This window comes from Pristis pectinata, chromosome 15, assembly GCF_009764475.1.
Source record: "Pristis pectinata isolate sPriPec2 chromosome 15, sPriPec2.1.pri, whole genome shotgun sequence".
Taxonomy (NCBI): Eukaryota; Metazoa; Chordata; class Chondrichthyes; order Rhinopristiformes; family Pristidae; genus Pristis; species Pristis pectinata.
Window position 1 is genome coordinate 34334138 of NC_067419.1, and position 14991 is coordinate 34349128.

The window sequence follows — 14991 nt, forward strand, 5'->3', positions numbered from 1 at the left end:
TTATTTAACATAATTCATATCCGGGTATGTTGAACACTTTCAACACAAAACGTAATCCCTTTTCCTTCATTTGGATAATAATCAGTTTCAAAATTATGCAATTTTTTTATTTATAAAAACTTTTGTTCATTTATGTAAATCTAAATGCTATTAAATATTTACCAGAGATCTTTTGAAGGTTATGTCTCCAATTATAGTGTTGTCCACAAGGTGGCAACTGTGATCACACATAGATTCCAGAGAAGCCCAGCTCTCTTTAGCTTTCAAAGAAAATCTTAGCTAGTGCAAACACAATCACTTGCATGTAAATATTTCAGTGTAAAAACTACCAGGTTCGATTTCAAACACTGTGCTGAGTTGGCTGCTCTCAGTTGGAGTGGTTTTATGGCTTTAAAGGCTTGTATCAGGAAGGGAAAAAAGATTGGCCAGTCACTTTGAGTAACTATTCTGTAGTCCCAGCTGGAAACGTGAAGTACAGATGTGTGGACGTCAGGCAAAGACAGGTTCGACCTTATATATAGACAGAGCTTCAGCACTTGAATCGCCTACTGCCACTCACTTGGCCATACAGAAGAATAATGACCAGTTCTCAGAGGGACAGCTGGATAATCAGAAACAAGGAACCAAATCTTTGATACAGTTTGAGAGAGATACTGAAAGGAATGGCTAAAAAAAACAAACTTGAAAATTAGAGCATTTGATTTTGTTTTAAATCTATGTCACTTTCTAATGACAAATACTTCTGGACATGAAAACAGAAATTGTTATTCAGGTTTATTCTTCCATGACTATCAGAACATATTAAGTGATTACCCTTCCTATAAGCACTGAAGCCAAAAGGGTTGTAATTACCTATCATTCATCAGTTATAGTTTTCTAGGTAATAATTGATTTGACAACAACACTAATGAATTCTAATTTTCAAGAATTTCCTTCCAAAATGCAGATTTGCAGAACCTCGCTCACTTGACTTTGATGAGCTTAAAGCAAGGCAGTGCTTGGATTTCCTTTGAGGTGGTTGGTGCCATTTTGAACGGGCCCTAATGTTGAATGCCCAAACCATCAACCTGTTTCAGGGGAGTTGAATTATAACATTGTGCAAGTTGTAACTATTAAGAGGTATGGTAGCATAGTGGTTAAGGTACTGGACCAACAGCCAAGGCTGTCTCTTTGAATCAGACTGTGGATTTTAAATATAAGAGATCAAACAAATTTGGATTTTTTTTAGGGAAGAGCTGGTCTCAACAAAAGTAATCATGTACTAATTAGATTGTTGTCAAAACCCACCTGGTTCACAAAGGTCCTTCAGGGAAGGAACTTTACCATTCTTACCTGGTCTGTCCTATATGTGACTCCAGACTCACCACTGAGTTTGACTCTTAACTGCCTCATTGGTCAGGGACAATTAGTGATGGACAATAAGTGCTGGCATTGACAGGGACCTCTACATCCTGTGAATGAAGAAATGAAAAGAAACCTTCTTGGGATTCCAAGTGAAATTTAGGAATTACAACTGGTTGGACTGTGAGAGCTTTGATCAGTTCCATGAAGCAATACAGGGAAAGGCGTTTAGCCAAGGGATCACCTCCAAAGGAAATCCAATCCCATGTGATAATGGATCACACCATCAGCCCTCTACTTCCCAACCCCACCATCTGCCCCACCATCTGGACTACATTGAAAGCCCATTTACCACTTTGCTGGCTCAATTATAAAGAAGTGGCTCAAAGGCAGTACTGTTTTTTCACTGATTGTGGATGATCCATGGATTATCAAAACCCAAAATTGATGCCAGTGGATATTGATGTACTTGACAAAATGTTGCTTATTTTGGGTGATGTGGATTCAGGAGAGCGAGGTTATACATCAGATCTAATTGTGTTCTTTCTTATAAAAATTGTGTATAATTTATGTTTTTCTTGTGAATGTTGTGTATCTGATGCTATGTGTCTGTGATGCTGCTGAAGTAAGTTATGCATTGCACATGTGCATACATGTACTTGTGCACATAACAATAAACTTGACTTTGACTTTGACTTTGAGATCTCTGCACATATCTTTCAGTTTTCAGTCATGTTTTCATGGCAGAGACTTTATAGGGTCATCAGATTGCAAAATTTAATTAAGATGAGTTCTAAACGTGAATTAAATTTGAGCTAAAATTGTATGTCACCTAAAAAGTTGCATTGAGTTGCTGTTCAGTGGCTGGCACTGGCTTTGATGGAGGCACCTTAGGAGTGAGGCCCAAGATGTTTGTTTGCCTAAAGTGTGCAAGGCCTGTTCTAATGTGGAATTAGGTGAGCAAGTCAATTGGGGCAGAAGGTTGCAGAGGTTGGGGTGCAATTCGGGGGGAGTGAGAAATGATGACACTGGTAGTTAAGAGGACAGGGATGAGGTAAAAGGATGGCCACTTGGATCAATCCATTGAGACAGGATAGGGAGGCAGGGACGGGAGAACAAGCCAGAATCACTGGGGAAAAGGCAGATTCAGAGGGGATTGGGAATCATGGTCAGGGGAGAGGTGGTTGTGTATAAGGTCTAGAACATAGAACATAGAGTAGTACAGCACAGGAATAGGGCCTTCAGCCCACCGTCTACACTGATCATGATGCCAATCTAACTAATCCCATCTGCTTGACTGTAGTCCATGTCCCTTATCTCATGTGTCTGTCTAAATACCTCATCAACATTGCTATCCTATCTGCTTCTACCACCTCCTCTGCAGTATGTTCCAGGCACCTACCACTCTCTGTGTAAAAAAACTTGCTTTGCACAATTCCTTTAAACTTTCCCCCTCTTACCTTAAACCTATGCCCTCTACTATTTGACTTTTTCACCCTGGAAAAAAGGATCTGACTATCTATCCTATTTATGCCTCTCATAACTTTATATACTTCTATCGGGTCATCCCTCAGCCTCCAATGCTCCAGAGAAAACAATCCAAATTTGTCCAACCTCACTTTACAGCTAATATAATCCAATCCAGGCAACATCCTGGTGAACCTCTTCTGCAACCCCTCCAAGGCCTCCATATCCTTCCTGTAGCATGGTGACCAGAACTGCACACAATACTCTAAATGTGGCCTAACCAAAGTTTTATACAGCTGCAATGTGACTTGCTAACCTTTATACTCAATGCACCAACCAAAGGCAAGCATGCCACATGCCTTTTTACCACCCTGTCCACTTGTGTTGCCACATTCAGGGAGCTATAGACTTGCACCCCAAGATCCTTCTGCACATCAGTGCTCTGTGAGTCCTGCCATTTACTGTATAGTTTCTGCTTGCATTTGACATCCTAAAATGCAACACCTCACACTCCATCTGCTGAGGGTGGAATGAAGAGACGATTTGGTGGAAATATACAGAGAGGCTGTAATACTGTCCTCTTATGGCTGGAGGAATAAAAATCTGTCCTAAGTATTGTACCAGCGACCCCCACATTACGGCCATTCAGGTTATGGATATTCGCTCTCACAGAATTCACAAACCACTACCAAAAAATTTGAGATAGAGAATGAAATTCATTCTCACAGAATTTGTGTGAAAAAAGTAAATAAATCAATATGAAATTATTTTTTTTCAAATTGTGTTTCTTGATGCATATGCAGATGACGTAGCTTTGTTTCATCGAAAATCATGATACAGACCATTTTCTCGGAAAGCAATCTTCCCGTAATGTGGGGGCTGTTTGTACTTGTTAGTTATGTGCACTTACTTGTGTTAGTAGCCCTAGTAAAAAAATTCAACCCGGGATGTAGTGTACATTGGCAGTGAAAGTGAAATTTAGGATAGAGGGGAGTGAATGCAAGGAAAACTGCTTAAAGGAGGAGCCACCTAGAAGAATGATAGTGCTTTGCCTCTCCAGCAGCAAACCAGCTCAGTCAGGAGCCCTTTAAATAACATGAAAGCAGGCCTTAATTCTCCAGCTAAGGCTTTTTTTTTCAGAATTTAAGGCTCACTCCATCCATGAGCTTCATATGCATGGAAAAAACAAACAAGGCCAAAATATGCATTGCATGTTGCCTGATATCCGTGTACATTCCAGTGAGCTCCTTGCTTAAGTGCCTCATCCTCACAAAGGATCCAGACCAGTTTCTTGAAGGCCAGGCAGCATCCATGGAGAAAAGCACGGATATTCTCCATGGAGAATGCCTGGCCTGCTGAGTTCCTCCAGCATCTTGTTGTTTTTTTTCATCCAGATTCCAGCAACTGCAGTCCTTTGTTTTTCTTTCACCAGTTTCTTGAAGTCTACCACCTGTACAATAAGTACCTGACTGTGATGACCACTTTAGAAGTTTGGTAAGATTCAATTACTTATAATATAAACACACTGCACTATGCAATGGGATTTCTAAATAATTATCTCAAAATACTGTGATAACATTGTAAATAAGTACATTTGCAGATTGACACCTCTCCTTTTTCAGAATGGGGGAATGAATGTTCCTTGTGTAATGTTTGATTAATATTTATTCTTTGAAGCTTTGCATTATGCATCACTACAAAGAGAAGAGAAAGCTGCAATCTAAACAAATCACATGCAGTCAATTAACAAAGTGCTTTCCTTTCCAATGAGAAAACACTTTAGATAAAAAATTCACAACCCCAAGCATATTAGAAGTCACACCAGCTGCTCCTTGGTGAATGCGACACAGGGAACTGCTCTTGGAGTTCTGATAGCAAACCCTGGCCTGCCTGCTATACTGCTGTGCTTCAGTAAGGTTTATGGCATCACCTGGGTCATTCAATCAGATCACCTCCTATAATATTTACAGTCCGTGTTACATCACAGTAAATAGCTGTTAATTGTCACTTAACAGAATGTTTCTGATTACAGAGCAATGATCAATCCTGGAGCAAGGGCAACATATGTGCAGAATTCATTATTCATCAGAAAAATCTGCTGAAAATAAAATGGTACAAACTGAAAGAAAATCACCCTCATGAACAAGCTTATATTTAACAGATCACCTCCCAACCTCTGTCTCCATCTCAATCTGTTGCACTGACCTGTTAGTTGATTTCTCTTGCTGCCAGTCTCTCTCTTTCTCTTTCCTGCAATGCCAGTGTTGCTGTGATCTCTGTTTCTTGATCTCTCTCTCTCTCCCATCCCCCTCTCTCCCCCACTCCAACCTCTCTCTCTCCCTCTCTTTCTCTCTCTCTCATGCAGACAATATCCAGTTTCTTCTCTAATGTCTAGACCTATGATTCTTTTCCTGCTGAATCTGTGTCCGAATCTGTCTCTTGTCTCTTAAATAGTTTGTCTCTCTCTTGCATGACCTTTTTCTGTTTTTGACTGTTTACTTTTTATTTCTGTTATACTGAACTTTCCACCCTGCTGGCCACACATTCTTGCCTAGAAATTGGACTTCCTCACTCTTGGTGCCCTGTTGCACATTGTGCTAATATCCAATCACATCCCCCACAATATTCATGAACTTGGAAAATGAAACATCACTAAGGAGGTTTTACACACAGAATTTTGTGCTAAAGTGGGACTTGTGTGTTTCCCATTGGGAGCTGCTTATAAGGCTCAGAATGGCCATGTTATTGTTTACTGCCATGAGCAACAGGCCTTCAAAGACCTTCTCTTATTGAAACTACTATGGAGGTGAGGAAAACACAAAGGGCACAAGATGATCCTCTGTGGATGTTGGTACCTCCCCATGATTGCCTGTTCTGTTAAGTCACCTCAAGTCACCTCACGTCAATATGAGCTGTGGGATGACCAAGGGGCTAGCGATCACTGCGTGCCAGGGGGAATGTCATTTGCATGAAAAGAACCGTGAATAGTGAAGGGACAACCAGTGATATAGCTACTATTATCCTGGATGTGGAAAGCTAAGGCTGGCAGATTCTGTGTGCAAAATATCCATTTCATACTCTTGATCAGTTAACACTGATGACTTGAGCATGATGTGCTCCTAGTAATTTTTTTCTGTGGGTATTCAAGACAGGTTGTAGGCTGCCTTCAAAAACTCCAATTTGTGCCAGCAATAGAAGAAACAAACGGAGTGCTAGAAAAGTTCTCTGAGCCAAGGTATGTCGAATCACCAGGGCACAAGTTCACCTGGAAATTATTCCTAGTTGAATCTAATTGATTTGATTTGATTTCTTTATTAGCCACATGTACATCAAAACACACAGTGAAATACATCTTCTTGCGTAGTGTTCTGGGGGCAGTCTGCAAGTGTCACCATGCTTCCTGTGCCAACGTAGCATGTCCACAACTTCCTAACCCGTACGTCTCTGGAATGTGGGAGGAAACCGGAGCACCCGGAGGAAACCCACGCAGACACGGGGAGAACGTACAAACTCCTTACAGTCAATGGCTGGATTTGAACCCAGGTCGCTGACGCTATAAAGCATTACGCTAACTGCTACACTACCGTGCCTGCCTTGTATGAGGAATTTATGCATGAAAATCAGTTGCTAATGGATCCAATTTCTAGACTTCTCTGCTTATATACTGATCCTTGATTCTTGTTTATGTATTTAACTTTTCTCTGTGATTATGTGTTAATAATAACAAGAACAGAAGAAATAGGAGCAGGAGTAGGCTATCAGCCCCTTGATCTTGCTCTGCCATTAAACAATATCATGACTGATCTTCCACTTCAACACCATTTTCCTATCCTATTCCCATTTCCCATGAATCCTTAAATATCCAGAAATCTATCCATTTCTGTTTTGAATGAATACAAAAGTTGAATCTCCACACCTATCCTTGGAGAATCATCCTAGGGATGAGTATGGAAATGAAATCTTCCTTTCATTCCTACATAACCTATCCCTTATTTTGAGGTTGTCACTCTTAGCCTGGGGACATATTCTTGCCCTATCTGCTATGTCAAGACTGTGTAAGAATTTTATATGCTTCAATAAGGTCACCTTTCATTCTTCTAGACTCTATAAAACGGAAGCTTAGCATATTTGGTCTCACTTCATATGGAAAGTGTGCCATCCCAGGAACAATTCTGGTGAATCTTCATTGCACTCCATTTATAGCAACTATATCCTTTTATACATAAGGAGACCAAAATTGTAAGCAATACCCCATGAGTGCTTTCACTGAGGCCCAATATACCCGTGGTAGGACATCTTTACTCCTCTACTGAAATCCTCCTGCCTTCTCAATTGCCTGCTGGAGCTGCAGGTTTGATTGCAGTGACTTGAATACAATGACACTCGGGTTCCTTTAAACATCAACATTTCTCAATCTTCCATGATTTAAAAAATACTCTGCATTTTTGTTTATTCTACTAAAGTGGTTAATCTCACATTTCCACAATGCACTCCATCAGCCATGTTCTGACTACTTATTTAGTGTGCTTTTTCACTCAATGTGTTCCCTAACTCTCTTCTTCAATCTCTTTTTTACATTCTCTTAGTCTTTCCCATCCCGTGTGTGTGTGTGTGTGTGTGTGTGTGTGTGCATGTGTGTGTGTGTGTGTGTGTGTGTGTGTGTGTGTGTGTGTGTGTGTGTGTGTGTGTGTGTGTGTGTTTTCTCAGAAAAACATGTAAGGCCTAATGTGGGAAGATAACAAAGAAAGATGCTGGTACAGATGGGGTCTGCATTGGTTGTGGACCAGAACAACAATATGCAGTGCAGTGTTGGAGTTGTCTAAGGGTCCAAACAGCAATGAAGAGAGGATCTGGAGTGAGGAAATATCCTATTTTTGTCTCTTGTGCTGTCCCTGAGTGTTCCTACAAAGACTGATAACAATATAGTCATGGGTCTTTTAATGTAAGAGTTTTTCACCTTTGTGTACATCTTTCAATTTAGAGTGAGGGCATAGGGTTCTTTTGCCCAACTTTAATATGCAATAAATTAAAAGCAATAATGTGGAATTGTTTATACTTCGGCAAATATTCCACAATGGCTGACAGGTGTACAGGATTATTTGGACAGATAGGGTAGATTGTAGGATAAGTAAATAAAACTAGAGGGCATAGAATGAGGGGAAGGGATAAGAAGTTCTGAAAAAATTAAGGAAGAATGGTTTCTTTTAGAGAGTGGTTGGACTCTGGAATGCACTGCCTGTGTGGTTGGTGGAGACAGGTACTTCCCACAACATTTAAGAAGATGAGAAGATTTAAGAAGACATTTATCTAGATGAGCACTTGAATCGGCAAGACATAGAAGGTGAGAAACCAAGTGCTGGAAAATGGGAATACTATTGATGGATACTTGATGATTGGTATGGACGTGGTGAGCTGAAGGGCCTGTCTCTGTGTCTATGACTTGATAACTTTATGAGCCCATTGCTACAGTTTTAATTATCTCTTAATGACTGAAAAAGAAAAAAACGTTTCAGCAATTTGATGTTTCACTTGTTCAGGAAGGAAATGGCATTTAATTTCTTATAGATACTTGGGTTCATATGTTGAAATGATTTATGTTCAGCTCTATGCAAGTTTTATATGAAGAATCAAAATTTTATAATGGACCTCAGCTTGTGGCATTCAAACCGGTTGGTTAGGATGATGTGAAATTCTAAGTAAATATGTTTATAAAAGTAACACCTGAGCTCAAGTTGCATGTGCCTGTATAAAGTAAGCAACAGCATAACAGGACTGGCTAATACTGTCACCAAGGACATGTGCCAATTAATGACAGTTACTGACACAACTGAAGGAAACATTTCTTAGTTGCTGCTAGGTGTCACCTGCCTGAGGTACAGCTTGCAGCGAGATGCTGCTGAAACAAATGACTTTCAATGATGGAGAAATAAATCCAATGCCTCATTTTAACCTCAAATTAGATTGGTCTTTAACAACAGAATCCACACTGATAAATGATGGCCTGTTGGAAACTAAAGGAATTGTGAGGTGCAATAACCAAACAGATGCCTGGTAAGTACCCAGTCTAGCTCCAATTCTCTCACTTGTTTTTCAGAAACAATAAACCAAAGTGATCCCTGTGATTCTGTGAATGATTTCTGCCGGGGTTTGTCAACTCATCAGCGGAACCCCACAATCTCTGGACATTTGGATCAAGGCCTGTTAGATTGCTGATCCTGGAATTGAATCTCCTGTCAATCTCCTGACAAAAATTGAATCTCCTGACAAAAGAGCTGGTCATTGACTTCAGGAAAGGGGGCGGTGTACATGCACCTGTCTACATCAATGGTGCTGAGGTTGAGAGGGTTGAGAGCTTCAAGTTCCTGGGAGTGAACATCACCAACAGCCTGTCCTGGTCAAATCATGTAGAAGCCACAGCCAAGAAAGCTCACCAGTGCCTCTACTTCCTCAGGAGGCTAAAGAAATTTGGTTTGTCCCCTTTGACTCTCACCAACTTTTACTAATGCACCATAGAAAGCATCCTATCTGGATGTATCACGGCTTGGTATGGCAACTGCTCTGCACAGGACCGCAAGAAACTGCAGAGAGTTGTGGACACAGCCCAGCGCATTACGGACACCAGCCTCCCTTCCTTAGACTCTGTCTTTACCTCTCGCAGCCTTGGTCAAGCAGCCAGCATAATCAAAGACCCCACCCACCCAGGACATTCTCTCTTCTGTCCTCTTCCATCGGGTAGAAGATACAGGAGCCTGAAGGCACGTACCACCAGACTTAAGGACAGCTTCTACCCCACTGTGATAAGATTATTGAACAGTTCCCTTATACAATGAGATGGACTATGACCTCATGATCTACCTTGTTGTGACCTCGCACCTTATTGCACTGCACTTTCTCTGTAGCTGTGACACTTTACTCTGTAACTGTTATTGTTTTTACCTGTACTACATCAACGCACTCTGTACTGACTCAATGTAACTGCACTGTGTAATGAATTGACCTGTACGATCGGTTTGTAAGACAAGCTTTTCACTGTACCTCGGTACAAGTGACTATAATAAACCAATACCAATACCAATACCAATGCTCAGGCAGATGAAGGGGAGATACCAAAAGAAATTTATCTCCTGAGAATCTGCCGTTGTTTATTGTAAATGGCATGAAACTGGAAAGGAGAGGTTATCCAGGGCTTTTCTGTAAAACCTTATAGCACTGTGAGGACACCACTGTGTCTGCCACTGTGTAGGTGCTGGTTGTAAATCAGTTGTGCGCCTGATTCTAAGAAGTGTGATTCAGAGTCAGGTAGTACAGGTAGTAGGACTGTGCTAACCATACGTATGGCCTCAATGAAGTATTCAACACTATATCTGCAAGTGGTAGATTTATACAAGTTCAAGCAGGACTCCACTGCATGAGATCCCCAGAAGGTTTCCTGCTGATGCAGGTCTTTTAAAGAAAGGATTTGTGCTTTTGAAGACTTTTAAATTTTTTATTTTCTTTGTGTGGAAAGGCACCGCTTTTTTTGCATTTTACTCAATCAAATAGTTATCAGTGTTCTTCTGGGCCTCTGCTTCGGCATTTATGGACTACTTTAGCATGCTAGTCCTTCATTTTATTTCCTTATCAATTGCCAGCTTTATTGTTATACCTCATGAAAGAACAAGGATATGTATTTCCTCAAGGAGATGACCATGATAGAGATGTTGAACAGGACCATGCAAGGAGACATAGAATTCAGCACAGCCTGATCCCAGGTATGTTTCACCAATTGTGAATTCAATTATTCCAGCATCAGCAGCAGAACGCATCAGGTGAATTGCTGCCTCCACTGGCTCCACCAGACAGGCAGCCACAGTGATGCACCATCTGTTGTGAAGGATTTGTGCCCATATCTGGATCAGGCCCATCTGTTTCCTTAGAAGTGAATGTTATCACAACAAGAAGTTTTCATGGTGATTTCATTGCAAGTTACCTTGGCGACATCAAGCAAGTTAGGCATGCTGCAATGCGTGCATGTATGAGGGAAGTGCAAGCTTCTGTCTTGATAAGGAACATGTTCATCTGTGGAAAGAAGGTGTTAGTTGAACAAAGTAGACAGATTTCAGTAGGTGCAGAGATCCTACAATTGCAAAGTGTTACTCCAGACAACCATGTGGGGTTCACAGATCTTTCCATTAATCCAATGGTCTTTGTGAGGAGAAAGGTATTGCACTCAGTTAATGATCAGGTGTGTCTGATATTGTGCAGGACAACATTCATTACCAAGGAAACATCTTCTGTCCACATCATTCGAAAGAGTCAAAAGCATTGGATAGAGGGTAATTACAGTGACTGAGGAAGCCCTTAACAAGAGAGGCATACTTTGCCGTGAATGCCTCAGCATCTGATTGTTATTTCTCAGCTATCATTTCCACTTTCAAGAAACATGTAGTGGTTAGCTTAGATCAAAAGATGAGTTAGTGCTAATAGCCAATGCATGTTAACATTACTTCAAAGTGCAGTTGTTTCCAACTTACTTTTGAACTTGATGGTCGCAGCAACAGTTGTTTGCTAACACGAGGAGCAGATTAGCTCCACTTCATTACGGACAAACTTATTGCTGATGTACAGGCAGGTGGAGGGAGTTAGACTGTACAGCCTCGGCTGGTGCCCATCATCCATTCAGCCAGTATCTGTGCATTTGCTAGAAGGTGGGCATAGTTATAAAAGGGACAAGGAACTCAAATTCTTCAATATCAAAGCAAACAACATTAGAAAAGGTCCAGGCAAATGTTAGAGCTGGAGTATTATAGTGCTGAGGACAGACTGGCTAGACTGGGATTATTTCCTTTGAAGGAGAGAATATGAGAATTAGGAGCAGGACATGCAAAGTAAAATGGCTGATTTTCCACCACAGGCCTGCTGTGGACCAAGAGTTGGGAAGTGGGATTAAGATGGTCCATTTTGGCATCTTTCTGTGCAGTAGATGTGTGATCTTAGGCCCACATCCTCCTTTTGGGTGATCCCTTGGAACTGAAGATGACTTGCTTTCATTCCGTCTTGGTGGGTTCTGAGGTGACTGATGAGGCTAATGTGGGACAAGCAGGTTCTACCACAGGTGGATCAGGAGGTGAACAACAGGATGGGTGGGTTGCTGGCTTGTGTTCTTTATGCTGGGGCTTCTGTGTGCTCCTGATTCATGGACTTGTCATCTTCATATTCATACTACTCACAACATACACAGTAGTGTAACCATAATGCTATTACAGTGCCAGCAACCCGGGTTCAATTCCCGCCGCTGTCTGTAAGGACTTTTTACATTCTCCCCGCGTGTCTGCGTGGATTTCCTCCAAGTGCTCCAGTGTCCTCCCACATCCAAAGACGTACAGGTTAGGAGCTGTGGGCATGCTATGTTGGCGCCAGAAGGGTGGCGACACTTGCGGGCTGCTCCAGCACATTCTCAGCAACGCAAAAAGAAACATTTCACTGTGCGTTACGATGTACATGTGACTAATAAATAAATATCTTATCTTAGATATTCAGACAATCAAGTCTGAATCGGCGCTCAGAGCAATTTCATCAATTCCATCCCTCCACTTACTTCTCTATAACCTATTCTCTGTCGCATGATGCCCAACTTCACCCTGATTCACCTATCACTCAACCACCCTGGAAGCAATTTATGACGGTCAATTCATCTACCATCTGGTCACCTAATGTGTGCCCTCAGATGGATGGAATCCACATTGCGGTTCAGGAGCCAGCTCCTCAGCCACTGGAAGAAGAGGGTTGAGGAGGTCTCTGTTGCTCACATTCCCTGAGGCAGACAGCAGGGAGACCCCTCTACAGTTGCCACAGTTGGATTTGTCTCCTTTCTTGAAGATGGTTATTTATTATACTTTTCTGTGGTCCCCTAGCATATCCTCCTCTTCCCAGACGTGGATGATTACATCCACTATACACAATGTCACAGTGAACCAACTTAATTACGTTTTTGCCACTTCCCTGGTTTGTGCTGTTATGGTGAGCTCCAGCCATTTAAGAGTTTCCTCCTCGTCAGAATTTATACCAGATAAATATCTTGTGCTTTTCCTTTGGATTCAGTCTGTTTCAGTCTGTAGGTGGGCAATGTACTGAAAAATTTAGTCATAGAGATATACAGCATGGACACAGGTCCTTTGGCCCAATTTATCCGTGCCAACCAAGATATCTATCCAAGCTAGTCCCATTTGCCTGCATTTAGCCCTTAAGCTTCTAAGCCTTTTCTATCCATGTACCTGTCTAATGCCGATAGCATTACTGCCTTCCCTCATCACAGCTACAGATACAGTTTCATCTGAGCATGGATGGATATGGCTTCAGCATTGCCAGATTTTCAAGTAGAAAATTAATCTATGCTTCACAGTAGAGTTTGAAAAAAATACAGACATTGGCATAAGAAAATGCAGCTGTAAATCCAACAAAAGGAGAGGACAAACAATGAAGGATACTAAGATCACAGAGTTCCTGTAAGTTGTATTGAATATAATGAAGTGAAACATTGTTGGTAAATTGAATGCATTGGCAGACTGGACGATGTTCTGCAGTCCAAAAACATACCATTTTTCAATTTTCCTTTTATTAGAAAAATATTTTTTGAGAGATGTTCAGCTGAAGATTAAATCAATTGACTTGATAGAAGCTATCTTTCAATGGAGCCGGATTCAATCAGTTGGTCACATTGGAAAAGGCACCAGAAATTACCCTGGTATTTCTTATGACTGGCAGCCACACATTTGTTGCATTTGGTACAGATGTAGAATTAATCTAATGGAAACGAAACATGGATTTATGCATCAGTGGGTGCACAATAAATTAATCAATGTAGTGAGAGCTTTGGAACTGATTTATAATCTACAAGTGGAACAAACTGAGATTGAAATAAAAATATAAGATGCAGGAAACACTCAGTGGGTCAGGCAGCATCCGTGGAAGGAGAAATAGTTAAATGTTCAGGTGCGGGGCTCTTTGTCAGAACTGAGTTTTAAGTTGTCAGTAGATCATACAATGAAGAGTATATAGACTCTCCAATGGTCTGTTAATCCTTTAAATTTATAATGGAGAGCTCAGGACATTAATTAATTCTTGCATGAAAAGCACATTCTGACTTCACCATTGAACACCCTAGAACTTATGACCTAAGGAAGTAGATTGCCTAGAAACTCATCCCAGGTTGATACCACCAAATGGACCAGTATGGTAGTCAATGGAACCAAATTTTGGAAGCTACAAACTGGGGATGAACTTCTGGGCATTTATCTGTATCTACCCTATTAGATGCCACTTGGAGGCTAATGTTAGGACACTGACCTGAGCTATACCTTGTTTCCCTCTCCACAGATCCTGACTGCCCTACTGAGTATTTCCAGTATTTTGTGTGTATTGCTCCAGATTCCAGCATCTGCTGAATCTTTTGTATTTCCAAAATTAATTGTTTTCTTTTCAGAACTCCATCAGCTACAGAGTTTGTTTTCATTTTACTCTCAGCTTTCATGTTGATTTACTCATAATAAGCAAAAGTTTTTCTGATATATGAAATTAACTGCATAGAAAGTGCCACTGGTCATTTTAAAGCAATGGAGATAATAATCTTAAAATTAATTAGACAACTGAAAACTTCATTTGAATTTCAAAGCAATAAAATCCCATTTTCCAAGAAAAATTAATATATGAATCTTGAGATAAGAGCACAGAACTCCTGGGCATAGTCTCAGGATAAAGACTCACTCATTTAGTAACATGAGGAGGAATTTCTTTTCTCAGAGAATTATGAACCTGTGGAATTCTCTATTACAGAGAGCTCTGGATGCTGACTTTTTATATACGTATTCAAGATTGAGACAGATTTTTGGACTATTGGGAAATCAAGGATGATGGGGATCAGACAGGAAAATAAGATTGAGTTTAGCGATTAGGTTAGCAATGATCTTATTACATGGAGTAGGTTCGAGGGACCACATAGCCATACCTTCTATTTCTAACATTCTTATCTTACTTTTGCTCTTTGGGACTGCTTTACATCTCAACCACAGTTGCTCCATCTTTTTTTATTTCCATTTCCATATTGGTATTGGTATTGGTTTATTATTGTCACGTGTACTGAGGTACAGTGAAAAACTTGTCTTGCATACCATTCGTACAGATTAATTCACTACCCAGTGCATTGAG